The following is a 13,652-nucleotide window of genomic DNA, read 5'->3' on the forward strand; positions in this document are numbered from 1 at the left end:
CGATACACCTGGCATGTCAGAAGGCTTCCATGCAAAAATGTCCCGATTCTCACGGATGAACTCGATGAGCGCGCTTTCCTATTTCGGATCCAAATTGGCACTGATGTTGAACTGCTTGGACGAATCGCCAGGCACGAAGTCAACAAGCTTAGTCTCAGCTGCCGATTTGAACTTCAAGGCCGGATCATGCTCCGTAGTTGGCTTCTTCTATGGAGTCATATCTACCGGATCAACATTGTCTTTATAAAATTTCAGCTCCTCCGTGGCACAAACCGACTCTGCGTAGGCCGCATCTCCTTCCTCGCACTCCAAAGCGAATCTACGGCTTCCATGAACCGTTATTGTCCCCTGGTGACCCGGCATCTTGAGCTGCAAATACACATAACAAGGCCGTGCCATGAACTTGGCGTAGGCCGGTCGCCCAAACAGGGCGTGATACGGACTTTGGATTTTTACCACTTCAAACGTCAGTGTCTTCGTCCTGGAATCATGATCATCTCCAAAGGCCACTTCCAGAGCTATCTTACCAACAGGATATGCTGATTTGCCAGGTACCACACCATGGAACATCGTATTGGACGGTTTGAGATTTTTATCTGCCAGTCCCATACGACGGAAGGTCTGATAGTACAAGATATTAATGCTGCTCCCTCCATCCATGAGTACCTTGGTGAACTTATAACCTCCCACCTGCGGTGCCACCACCAATGCTAGCTGACCCGGGTTATCAACCCGGGGTGGGTGATCCTCTCTGCTCCATATGATTGGCTGCTCAGACCAACGTAAGTAACGGGGCACAGCCGGTTCAACAGAGTTGACTGCCCGCTTCTGAACCTTCCGGTCTCGCTTGTCCAAGCTAGTGGTGAAGACATGGTAAGGCCCACTGTTCAACTGCTTTGGGTTGCTCTGGTAACCCGACTGTTGCTGCTGCTAGTTGTAACCACCCTGGTTATTCTGATTATTTTGATTATTATGTCCGCCCGGATTACCATTAAATCCTGAACCGGAATTTCCTCCACCGCAACCCGGCCCGGATCCTGAGCCACCGCCAGAGCCGTGATCATACCAGAAAGCATTAGAATTTTTGAACTCCTACATAATGTAACAATCCTTCCAAAGGTGGTTTGCTGGCACCTCCTTCGTCCCATGCTTCGGACAGGGCTGGTTCAACAGATAATTTAGGCGGTCCGGGTTAGGGTTAGGCGCTCCGCTGCGATTCTACGGTTTACCCTTGCGTCGCTGGCCCTTGTCCTGCGTGTTGGTATTAGCCACGAAGTCCATGTTGCCATCCGCTTTGCGCTTGCCTCCACCACCATTACCTGTCGAGTGATGTTGCTGACCTTTGGAGTTGTCGTTCTTCTTTCCCTTCCCTGTCTTGTCATCATCAGACTTGGGATCCTTGGTACTATCAGAATCAGCATACTTTACCAAAGCGCCCATGAGAGTCCCTATGTCAGTGCAGTGGCGCTTCATCCGCCCTAACTTCAGCTTTAGGGGCCCAAACTGGCAATTGCCTTCCAGGGTTATAATCGCGGTGTCAGCGTTGATGCGGTCTGATGAATGCAGAACTTGCGAGACCCGGCGCACCCAATGCGTCGTTGGTTCTCCTTCCTCCTGGACACAGGCATCTAGATCCACTATCGACATCAGCTGCTTACACGTGTCTTTCAAATTACTGATAAACCGGGCTCGTAACTGGGCCCATGAACTGATAGAATTGGCCGGTAAGCTTTTTAACCACGTACGGGCTGTTCCTTCAAGCATCATGGTGAAATACTTTGCACACGCCGCATCATCCACATCAAGCATCTCCATGGCCATCTCATAGCTCTCCACCCATGTCTCTGGAGGTTGATCCGCCGTATAATTTGGTACCTTGCGCGGGCCCTTGAAATCCTTGGGCAAGCGCACATTACGTAAAGAGGGAACAAGGCAAGGCACCCCCAAAGCACTAGAGGTAACTCCAGGCTCGACCATGGTGGTCGGACGAACCGGCGTAAGCTGACGATCTTGATACTGTGCCGCTAACTCGGCCTCCCTGCGTGCTCGGGCCCGGTCCACCACTTCCTGAGCATTATCGACACCACCTGACGGGTTGTTACCACGGGGCGCTCCTCGTCGTGCATTACTTGACACGGCCGGTTCATCCATATGCCTGCTATAGCTCCGGCTCGGACGAGGGGTTGAGTGGATCCGGTCGCGGCTGTACGAATATGCTTCCTGTTGGACCAAAGCTGTCCAAAGGAGCTCCTTGACCCGGCACGTCTCTACCGCCTGTGGCGAATCACCTTCAATTGGAATGGCCTCCAGCCGTGCAGCAGCCGCAACAAGGTTGTCCATCGGGTTGGAGTAGTGACCCGAAGGTGTTGGCACAGCCTGAGGTACACTAGTATTATGATGGGGCAGGTCTATTAAACGGGGCTGGACCGGCGCGCCCGTCCCAGGTGCTTCCGCCCGGTTTACTGGTTCCCGCTCCGGGGGTGTTGAAGAGGTCTCTGGCTTCGAAGACCGAAGGTAGACGAGATCGGTACTTCCTCCTCATGACTTCCTGCGACGCGTTCTGGTCCAACATGAGCTTGTAGGCCTGTGCATCTAAAGCGGCCCGCTCTGCAGTCATCCTGGCATCTTCAGCTGCTAGGTCCGCCTTAGCATGAGTGATTTGCTCCCTCACTTTTGCAATCTCCGTGTTGTGAGCGTCCTGATCCGCTGGGTTAGCCTCCGCCATGAGCACAGCCAACACATCGAACAGATCCGATAAAACTTGAGCCGGCAGGCGCACAGAGCCTCCTGCCCTGGCAGCCGTCGCCGCTACTGAACCGGTGATCATTGCCGCAGCGGTTGAAGAATGAAGCGCTGCTTGCGTACCGGCCATGAATATTCCAACCCGGTTGGGCAGATCGGAGGGGTCCGGAATACTGTCACCATCGGAACAGCCCCCAATCCGGCCATCTTGTAGCTGATATAGAGATTCAGTTTCTCCGGTTGACGACTCGTCGCCGGAGTAAACGACGGTCTCGCCACCAGATTCTGATCTATCCTCATAACTTCCTCCATGGATGACTCCCACGAAGGCACGCTTCACGGCCGGTTTAACCTTGGTAAATCGCGCACGCTGAGCCGTCTCGACGAGGTCGGTGCAGATGTACGGCTCAGGGCCCGGTTCACCGATCTTGCCGATGAAAATGTGTATGCCACCAAAGGGGACCTTGTACCCATACTCAATTGAGCCGGCCTCGGGGCCCTAGCCTGCATCGTCGATGTAGAGCTTGCCGCGACGACTCTTAGTCACCCGGCCCACAGCGTAGCCCTCGAGTCCTTCAAAGCGGCCCTCCAAGAACTTGAAACCATCGTGCGATAGCCCCACGGTGGGCGCCAACTATCGTGGTTTTGTCACAGTAGATGTCCTAGTGAAAGGACTTAGTCGTGGAGCCATCGCGACGGGTTAGCTTGAAGGGGTTAAAGCGGACACAGGGACGCAGAGAGTTTTATACTAGTTCGGCCCCTTCGATGAAGGTAAAAGCCTACGTCTAGTTTTGATGGAATTGATGGGGTTTCGATGACTAGGGAGCAAACAAGCTTCGCCTAAGTCTCGAGTTGTTGTCGTCTGTCCCTGAACCGCCACCGGGTCGTCCCCTTATATACACGGGTGACACCCGTCGGTCCACAGAGTCCCAACACCGGTTCATACTCGTATCTGGGTTGGTCTCTCCTTATTCCTAACTTACAATACAAGTTTACATATAAAGCCGGTTTATGGCTACAGGTCTTAAACCGACTACAGGCCTTGGGCCCTTATCTGCCTCTTTGGGCTTTAACACCTTTGAACTACTGATGAAGTTAACCCGGCCCAGGTAGGCCAGTTTACGCCCAGTATTAATATCCCCAACACCGTCCGGACTGCCTTCCTTATTAGCATGCCTGGCTTCGGCGCCCCTTGTTGGCAATTCGCCACGGGTATGGCATGGTGTCCCGAGGAACTCCCCTGTAAAACACCATACAGGTACGGTAGGTGAGGTGCATAAAAAGGGATCCTTCTCAAAAGTTGGGACTCTGGTTCCACTTACATGCGAGGCGGGGAGCAGCCCAGGATAGTCCGCTATAATGGCCACCATGGCATCATCATAGCTTAATTGATAGAATATCCTGTCGATCATCTCCACAAATATGTCTGGATCCTCTTCTAGGCTGGGGTCGTGTGCCCGGCCGGGATCCTCCGGTTGTGGGGGCAGGCTGTTAACCTCCCTTACAGCCTTTCGCAGTTCCTGCTATGAAATAGTAAGGTAAATACTTATTGCAAAAACTTGGGGAGGATGGGAGTGAGAAGTGGCAACTCACCCAGCTTGGAGGGTTGTACATGGAGAATCCATCCCGTGGCTTGATGCGGAGGAGCTCCTCTTCCTCTCCCTTATAAAAATCGGACATAATTTTTGCTAGGGCAGCAACTGAGTCCGGCCCCTTACGGCCGCAGCAGGTGGCATCATCTTCCCCGTTGAAATGCCACATGGGGTGGCCTCGATATTGAAGCGGCTACACCCCCCGCATAATGCAAATTGACATAACCTCGGTTATTGTCAGTCCTGATTGAGCCAGTACCTTTATCCGGCCCATCAAGTAAAGGACGTCTCTGTCGTCTTCCTCCTGAGGGCTCCGTGGGCGCCAGCTTCGGCGTTTCTTTAAGGGGGCATTGTCGAACTCAGGAAGACCGATCCGAATAGGATCCGGGAGGGGGACGTCCTCCATATAGAACCACTCTGAAGGCCAGTCTTCAAACATCTTCTTCGGGGTACCGGATAGGTATCCGGTCCCGGCGATGCGCCATATTTCGGCTCCGCCCACTTGATATATTGAGCCCCTCTGTGTACGGGGCACAAGGCAGAATAGCCTCTTCCATAGCGCGAAATGAGCTTCGCAGCCCAGAAACAGCTCGCAAAGAGCTATGTAACCAGCGATGTGTAATATGGAAGTAGGGGTGAAGTTATGCAGCTAGAGGCCGTAAAACTCCAGGAGCCCTCGGAGGAACGGATGGATTGGAAATCCGAGTCCCCTTAATAAATAAGGGACGAGGCATACTCGCTCCCCCTTGGAGGGGTTGGGAAAGCTCTCCGCTTGCTCCCCGCCATTATAGGCGGTGAGCCCGGCTCGAACAGGGACCATGTACACTGGGGGGAGGAATCCCTGGGTCTGAAGCTTCACTAATTGGCTGTGCAGGACGGAACACTTCATCCAATCTCCGGGCTTAGGGCTACGGGAGCGAGAGGAGGAGCTGCGCTGGCCGGCCATGTTGGGATGAATTTTTTCAGGCGCACTCCGATGAATGCTCGCTGAGGGAAGATGGTGTGATTTGGATCTGAGAATCCTCGTCTCTTTAAATAGGCAGTTTATTCACATAGCTAGGGTGGTTAATGCAAAAAAAGCCCTGGCTCCTCGCATTCGCTCGACACGTGGAAGATAGCCATTATGGGGTGCGGAAGCCAAGAAGCGCAACATTTATGAGAAGCCGGACACTATTTACACAGGTATTCGGAATTTGGAGAAGAACCCACCTTGCAATGCCGAAGACAATCTGCGCGCCGGACTCATAGTCATTGGAGGCTGGTTCGGGGGCTACTGGGGGAGTCCTGGATTAGGGGGTATCCGGACAGCCGGACTATATCCTTTGGCCGGACTGTTGGACTATGGAGATACAAGATTGAAGACTTCATCCCGTGTGCGGATGGGACTCTCCTTGGCGTGGAAGGCAAGCTTGGAGATACGGATATGTAGATCTCCTCCCTTGTAACCGACTCTGTGTAACCCTAGCCCCCTCCGGTGTCTATATAAACCGGAGGGTTTAGTCTGTAGGAGAAGATGGTGATCATCTCATACAATAAAATATAGCATCATGCCTTGACCATATCGCATCACAACATGCCCTGCAAAAACAAGTTAGACGTCCTCTACTTTATTGCTGCAAGTTTTACATGGCTGCTACGGGCTGAGAAAGAACCGTTCTTACCTACACATCAAAACCACAACGATAGTTCGTCAAGTTAGTATTGTTTTAACCTTCTCAAGGACCGGGCGTAGCCACACTCGGTTCAACTAAAGTTGGAGAAACTGACACCCGCTAGTCACCTGTGTGCATAGCACAGCGTTAAAACCAGTCTCGCATAAGCGTACGCGTAATGTCGGTCCGGACTGCTTCATCCAACAATACCGCCGAACAAAAGTGTGACATGCTGGTAAGCAGTATGACTTGTATCACCCACAACTCACTTGTGTTCTACTCGTGCATATAACATCAACGCATAAAACCTGGCTCTGATACCACTGTTGGGGAACGTAGTAATTTTAAAAAAATTCCTACGCACACGCAAGATCATGGTGATGCATAGCAACGAGAGGGGAGAGTGTGTCCACGTACCCTCGTAGACCGAAAGCGGAAGCATTAGCACAACGCGGTTGATGTAGTCGTACGTCCTCACGATCCGACCAATCAAGTACCGAATGCACGGCACCTCCGAGTTCAGCACACGTTCAACTCGATGACGTCCCTCGAACTCTGATCCAGCCAAGCTTTGAGGGAGAGCTTCGTCAGCACGACGGCGTGGTGACGATGATGATGTTCTACCGACGCAGGGCTTCGCCTAAGCACCGCTACGATATTATCGAGGTGGATTATGGTGGAGGGGGGCACCGCACACGGCTAAGAGATCCAAGGGATCAATTGTTGTCTCTCCAAGGGGTGCCTCCCTCCCCGTATATAAAGGAGTGGAGGAGGGGGAGAGGGTCGGCCCCTATGGCGCGCCCTCGAGGAGTCCTACTCCCACCGGGAGTAGGATTCTCCCCCTTCCAAGTAGTAGGAGTACGAGTCAAGGAAAGGGAAGAGAGAAGAGAAGGAAGGAGGGGGCGCAACCCCTCCCCCTAGTCCAATTCAGACTAGGCCTTGGGGGCGCGCAGCCTCTCCTCTCTCTTTCCCCTAAAGCCCAATAAGGCCCATATACTCCCCGGCGAATTCCCGTAACTCCTCGGTACTCCGAAAAATATCTGAATCACTCGGAACCTTTTCCGATGTCCGAATATAGTCGTCCAATATATCGATCTTTACGTCTAGATCATTTCGAGACTCCTCGTCATGTCCCCAATCTCATCCGGGACTCCGAACTACCTTCGGTACATCGAAACACATAAACTCATAATATAACCGTCATCGAACTTTAAGCGTGCGGACCCTATGGGTTCGAGAACTATGTAGACATGACCGAGACACGTCTCCAGTCAATAACCAATAGCGGAACCTGGATGCTCATATTGGCTCCCACATGTTCTACGAAGATCTTTATTGGTCAAACCGCATAACAACATACGTTGTTCTCTTTGTCATCGGTATGTTACTTGCCCGAGATTCGATCGTCGGTATCTCAATACCTAGTTCAATCTCGTTACCGGCAAGTCTCTTTACTCGTTCCGTAATACATCATCCCGCAACTAACTCATTAGTTGCAATGCTTGCAAGGCTTATAGTGATGTGCATTACCGAGTGGGCCCAGAGATACATCTTCGACAATCGGAGTGACAAATCCTAATCTCGAAATACGCCAACCCAACAAGTACCTTCGGAGACACCTGTAGAGCACCTTTATAATCACCCAGTTACGTTGTGACGTTTGGTAGCACACAAAGTGTTCCTCCTGTAAACAGGAGTTGCATAATCTCATAGTCATAGGAACATGCATAAGTCATGAAGAAAGCAACATCAACTAACTAAACGTTCAAGTGCTAAGCTAACGGAATGGGTCAAGTCAATCACGTCATTCTCCTAATGATGTGATCCCGTTAATCAAATGACAACTCGTGTCTATGGCTAGGAAACTTAACCATCTTTGATCCAACGAGCTAATCAAGTAGAGGCATACTAGTGACATTATGTTTTGTCTATGTATTCACACATGTACTAAGTTTCCGGTTAATACAATTCTAGCATGAATAATAAACATTTATCATGAAATAAGGAAATAAATAATAACTTTATTATTGCCTCTAGGGCATATTTCCTTCAAGACGGCCTTCTTCCGCTGTGCGACCTCCCGGAGGAGCCGCCTTGACCTATTCGCCGGCTCAGAGGGCGAGGCCTGCGGGGCAAAGGGGTCTCGTCCCCGGCTACAGCGACCGCACAGTCCCAGCGCCGCGTGGCTCGAAGGTGGAGGTGGAGGGGTGAGAAGGTGAGCGCCCGCCATGGTTGGAGAATGGGGATTAGAAGCTGAGTAGGGAGAGGTAAGAGACGACGGTCCCCCCCCCCCCCCCTCTTTGATTGTTGGATAAATGCGCATGTGTCTGAAGCGGTGACTAACATCCTGTAGGATGCAACAAGAGGCAGAGCGACCACTTTGAACTAGCTTCTTTCTAGCAAACGACTCTGAGCTACTCAATGGACCAAGTAGCTGCTACTAAAATAACACATCCACTCTCAATGGACCAAACACTAAAAATAGTGAAAAAAAATAAGACATGAAATATAATATTCCAAAAATATAGCCGTCACCATAAAAACGATTCCATTTTAAAAATAATCTCAAAAATCTAAAAACAACTACTCAAAGTAAAAAATAATCGTGTTTTACTAAAATCGAACCAATTATCTTAAAAATTACCGAACAAAAATGCCCATAAAATGAACACATAAAAATAGTTTTAAAATATATCAACAAAATATGTTCATATTTTTTAAAAACACTCAAAAATTCCCCCAAAAAACACTACAAACTACAAAAAACAATTCAAAATGTACAACAGAAATAATTAATTTACATACAATATTTTATAGGGAAATGTTCTGATTTACATATTTTTTAAACAACTCTTCAAATGTTTTACATTTTTAATGAGAATATTAAATTTTTAATAAAAAGGAAATATCCACATTCACAAATAATTTAAATTAAATATAAAAAATGGCAAAAAAGACCCATGAAGCAAGTTCTTATCGCCCGGTGCACGCACGAGCATTTTACTAGTACTCATATATACGCGCATACATTCACCTTATAAACGCACATGTACACTCTACCCCTATAAGCACCTCCGAAAGACGGAAGCGTCTCTCCGAAACTTTTTTTTGAGGGAGGCTCTCTCCAAGACTTTTTTTTCATGCTAACACATGTCTCGTTTATATCATAAGGATCATAGTATAAAAGCCACGTACATACCGACCTGACAGAACCGAAAAGACAACAGAACGCTAGCCTTTGCACACAGAAACGCCAGCCAAGAAGTAAAATTACAAACAAGACTGAAGAATCCTCTGGCACCACCATAGCAGCAATCAAAGGAGAAAATGACGGATCACCTCCACACCCGAGCTCGATGCGGCTCCATCGCTGATATGCAACTTTGAGGATCTTCTAGGTGGCTCGCCAATAAAGGCGAAGCCATTGCCGTTGAACGAATCAGACCGGGGCAACACCCTGGACAAAACATCGAACTCCAGATCTGGTACCCCCACAACTAAGACGTTGGAGGAGGAAACCATACCTGCCTGCCACGAACTACGAACCCAGATCCACCATCTTCCAGATGCCGCCGATGCATACCACAATCTGCATCTGCTCCTGGACTACCTCCCAAGCTCCGCGTCGTCGCAACGGCGGAGCCCGAGGACACGGGTCCATCACGAGTATGCCGCCGCCGCACCATCCTTGCTTGAATAGTCTGGTTTCCAAATCCACCCCAAAAGCGGATCGCCTCGTTGGGAAGGATCTGAAGAATTATTAGCCGGCGTCGCCATCGCCACTGTCGAAGCCATGATGTTGAACAACCCAAAACCCTAAGAAAATAATGCCTAAAACAATCCACACGCATGAATCCGACGACCGAGGTCGTTAGCGGAGGGGAGGACGGCGGCGGAGCAAGGTTTTTTTTTTTTTTTTTTTTTTTTTTGAGCAAAGCGGCGGAGCAAGGTGCCCTGGTGGGTGGAGACGAGATCGCCTTTCTTTACCGGCCGCGTGTGAAAACCACGGCGTGGCTAGATCCGTGATCGTCTCCCTCTCCGAGACTTGAAGGGTACGGATACGACTCTCCATATGTAATGTACCCCACGCCCGGAGCCACCCCCGTCAATCGGCGCACACCTTTGCCTCGCATAATAATCGCATTAGCCCTACAGTTTGCGAAAGAGGCCGCCGTTTCCCTAATTACCACTTGGTGTGTAAAGCCGAATCCCTTGTTTCCCCTTCTTCTTCTTCTTCGCTAATCCTTCCCCGTTCCACACGCTCCCGTGCCATGGACGCAGGGAGCGGAAGCTAGTTCCGGCGCCGCCCCATCCCTCTGGCATCCGCGCCGCTACTCACCCCGCCCCAAGACGCTGCCTTGCCGTTCCCGTACACCAGGCCGCACGACCACCGACCGCCGTCCTCTCCCGCTCGAGCACCGACCGCAGCAGCCCATCTCTGCTCGCGCACAGGCCGCCGCCGCCCCTCTCCGCTTGAGCATCGACCGCAGCCACCCTACCCACTCGTACAAAAGGGAAAAGAAAATCCCTTTTTCCCATCGCCGCCGCCTCCTCTGATCTATCCACGCAGCCCTCTGCCACGTCCCCCCCAGGGGAAGACAAGCTGGCGGGGACCTCCGGAGCCCAGATCCCCTTCCGGCGGGCGGCTAAGCGACCGAGGGGCCTTCTCGATCTGCGCCGCCCCTCTTCTTCCGCCCACATCCTACCAAGACCTGCAGCGAATCCAAACTACTCGATCGCTTGTTTGGCTCAAATGAATTGCAATTGGGGGACCAAGCGCGCGCGCTCCGCGTTCGGTGGTGGTGGCAAGGCGGCCCTTTCCGGCCAATCCACGCAACCACTCCGTCCTAATGACAGGTGCGTTCATTCTCATCTACATCCCTCTTGGGGTGCCAAGCGGGCGCGCTCCGCGCTCGGCGGCGGTGGTAAGCCCGCACTTTCCGTGCAGTCCCTACCCCATCCTAATAACAGGTGCGTGCATCTTTCCGTTGAAATTATTATCGTTTGATCCCATTCCTGTTCGTTTCTCCAATTTTCATCTGATTCCTTGTTCCAGTGCCAGCACCTCCACAAGAGACTGGGCCAACCTCGGGGATGGGCCAGCCGGCCTCATCGCCGAGCTTGCCCTTGCTAGCGATGTGGCGGACTATGTCCGCTTCCGTGCCGTCTGCCAACCATGGCGGCGGTGCTCGCCGGACCCGCGCGCCGGCGGCCTGGACGGTCGCTTTCTCCCCCGCCAGTGGATAATGCTCGACAAGGCACTTGCCGGACCGCGCCGCCATCGCTTCCTTAACATATCTACAGGCGAGTGCATCCATATGGATCTCCCAGAGCTCGCCGAGCACACGCTGCTTGCGCTCACCCCGGAAGGCCTCCTGCTGCTGCTCCACGAGTCCACCCTGGTCGTCCGCCTGCTGAACCCTCTCACACACCAGCTCACCCATCTCCCGCCGGTGACCGCCCTCCTGAGCCCCGAGCAGAGTCGATCTAGGCGCTGCGGCTTACAGATCAAAGTTATGGTGTCTGGCGTGGGCCTGGTTGCAGATTCCTCGGTGGCAGTCAGTTTCTTTGATCCCATGGTGCTTGCTGTCGCTAAACCCGGCGATGATAGTTGGACAGTGGCCCACAATGATGGAATGAATACGACTCTGTCTTTTGCGGGCCGCTTCTACTGTGCCACTTACAGGGGTGTCATGGTGTTGAACATGGGCTCAGATCAGCAGCCGCCACGGCTCCATATGGTCGCTGATCGGAGCAAGTCGTTTTATTTCAACCCAATGGCACACAGCCTCCACCTGGCGGACAATGGTGGGGAGTTGATGCTGGTGCACCGGACCCTATGCCACGACACCAAGTATGGCAGGAGGTATGATGTTTATAGAGTGGATTTGGAAGCTGGAGTCCTGGTCCCGGTCAAGTGCTTCAACGGGCGTGCCGTGTTCATGGGCATGGGTCGCACGATTTCCGTATCAGCTCAGAACCCCTTTCCATGTGTTGCTTCTGATACCATCTACATGGGGCCGGATTGCGATGGCAAGATTCAGGGTTACAATATTGCAGATGGAAGAAGATGCGATCTGATTGGAGCGGTATGCCCACGTAGCGTTGTGGATTGTCTCCGCTACTGCATCCAGGGATTCGGCAAGCTACTTGCCTGAGCCTCAGGACGAATGATGGGTGTTTGCTCTTTGCTATGATTCTGTTTCTCTGGTGTGGTGTTTGCCGTGATTCTGATCTTGGCCTACTGCTGGGTGTGGTGTCTGCTGTGATTCTGGTCCTGGCCTTATGCGTCAGTTACTGTGTATCAGACAGCATTAAGATATGTACCTCAAATAATGTAAACGCTTATTAAACAAAAATTGTTACTGGTTTTCTGTTTCTGATATTTACATATGATGTGGCAGTATACTGATGAAACGAAATTATCTGCATCTTCCTACTTTTTACATCCTTGATGTTTTGTATAGGCCGCTGGCCCTTCTCCTTCCATGATATATACTCCCTCCGTTTCTAAATATAAGATCTTTTATAGAGATGTCAATACGGACTACATACGGATGTATGTAGACGTATTTTAGAGTGTAGATTCACGTATTTTGCTCCGTATGTAGTCCGCATTGGAACAGAGGGAGTACCTCTAATCTGACCTTTGTACATTCCTTCCATGATATATATTGTAAGTTTTAATCTAATTTTTGGTACCATTACATGACTCACAACAGTCATACGAAGTGCACCAGTAAATCTTTTCCTTATAAGTGGATCAATAAAAGTAGAATGAAGGTTTTCATTTAACATCTGTGTAAGGGTACTGCTGGGAATTTCATGTTGAGGAACCAGGGCAAACACACGCCCTTCATGTCTTATTTGCGATATGTAAATCATCTGGAACAAATCATTTTCATGAATTTGGTCGAGTTCCTCGTATACTGTATAAATTTGACAGCATATGTCCTCACAAAAGAGAGAGGAATCTTTTTTTTTTTTGCATATGTCTCTGCATTTCAGTTCCATACTTTTGAGCTCAGCAAACTAAACTTGTTTCAAACATTTAGATGGCTCACATCAGACAACCAGTAACTTGAGCATTACATGCATAAGCTGCTGGAGAAATGTCTTCAGCTAACCACAGAGAACTAGTGCTGTGCACAGCTTCCTTTTTAGCAAAAGATCAGTAGTTGTGTAGACTTATGCCAAGCCTGAATTTTTGTACATAGAAAGTTAGTGTGCTAAGGTGGCCAGCGTGGTGTCGCGACATGATCACTGACGGAACTGAATCTGTCTCGCAACCTGCAGGCTGTTGATGACCAGGTTGCTTTTATCTTGAGCACGCCAAAGAGGAAGTCACTAATTTTTTTTACTCAGAAAAAATAGGGTAGTTTAGCTGTAAATCCTGTTAGACCAAGGACTCAATCTATTGATAAGTCTGTCAATATATTTTGGCTTTGTTCTGATCCTTTTTTTTTAGAGAAAAGGCGGGAGCCCTACTTTATAAATAAAGCCACCAGGCAGAGTTACATCAGCAGAACCAACACCCAGAACGAGTTCAACAGGCAGGGATCATAAGTATCATTACAAGGCCTTCAGCCTAACATGGCACACAGGCCAGCATTTCACCAAAAAACATCGGGATAAAATTAGGGAGCCGCCCTCGGAGTACGCCGCA

General features: G+C 50.5%; 1 pseudogene across 1 annotated transcript; it reads left to right on the plus strand.

The window, feature by feature from the left end:
* The first annotated feature begins 10,056 nt into the window (after nt 1-10,056).
* On the plus strand, nt 10,057-12,371 carry LOC123105363 (uncharacterized; annotated as a pseudogene). The gene is made up of 2 exons (XR_006450811.1): nt 10,057-10,957; nt 11,043-12,371. The product of XR_006450811.1 is annotated as an uncharacterized protein (transcript).
* Nucleotides 12,372-13,652: the final 1,281 nt, after the last annotated feature.

The sequence above is a fragment of the Triticum aestivum genome, chromosome 5A (genome assembly GCF_018294505.1).
Source record: "Triticum aestivum cultivar Chinese Spring chromosome 5A, IWGSC CS RefSeq v2.1, whole genome shotgun sequence".
NCBI classification, from domain to species: domain Eukaryota; kingdom Viridiplantae; phylum Streptophyta; class Magnoliopsida; order Poales; family Poaceae; genus Triticum; species Triticum aestivum.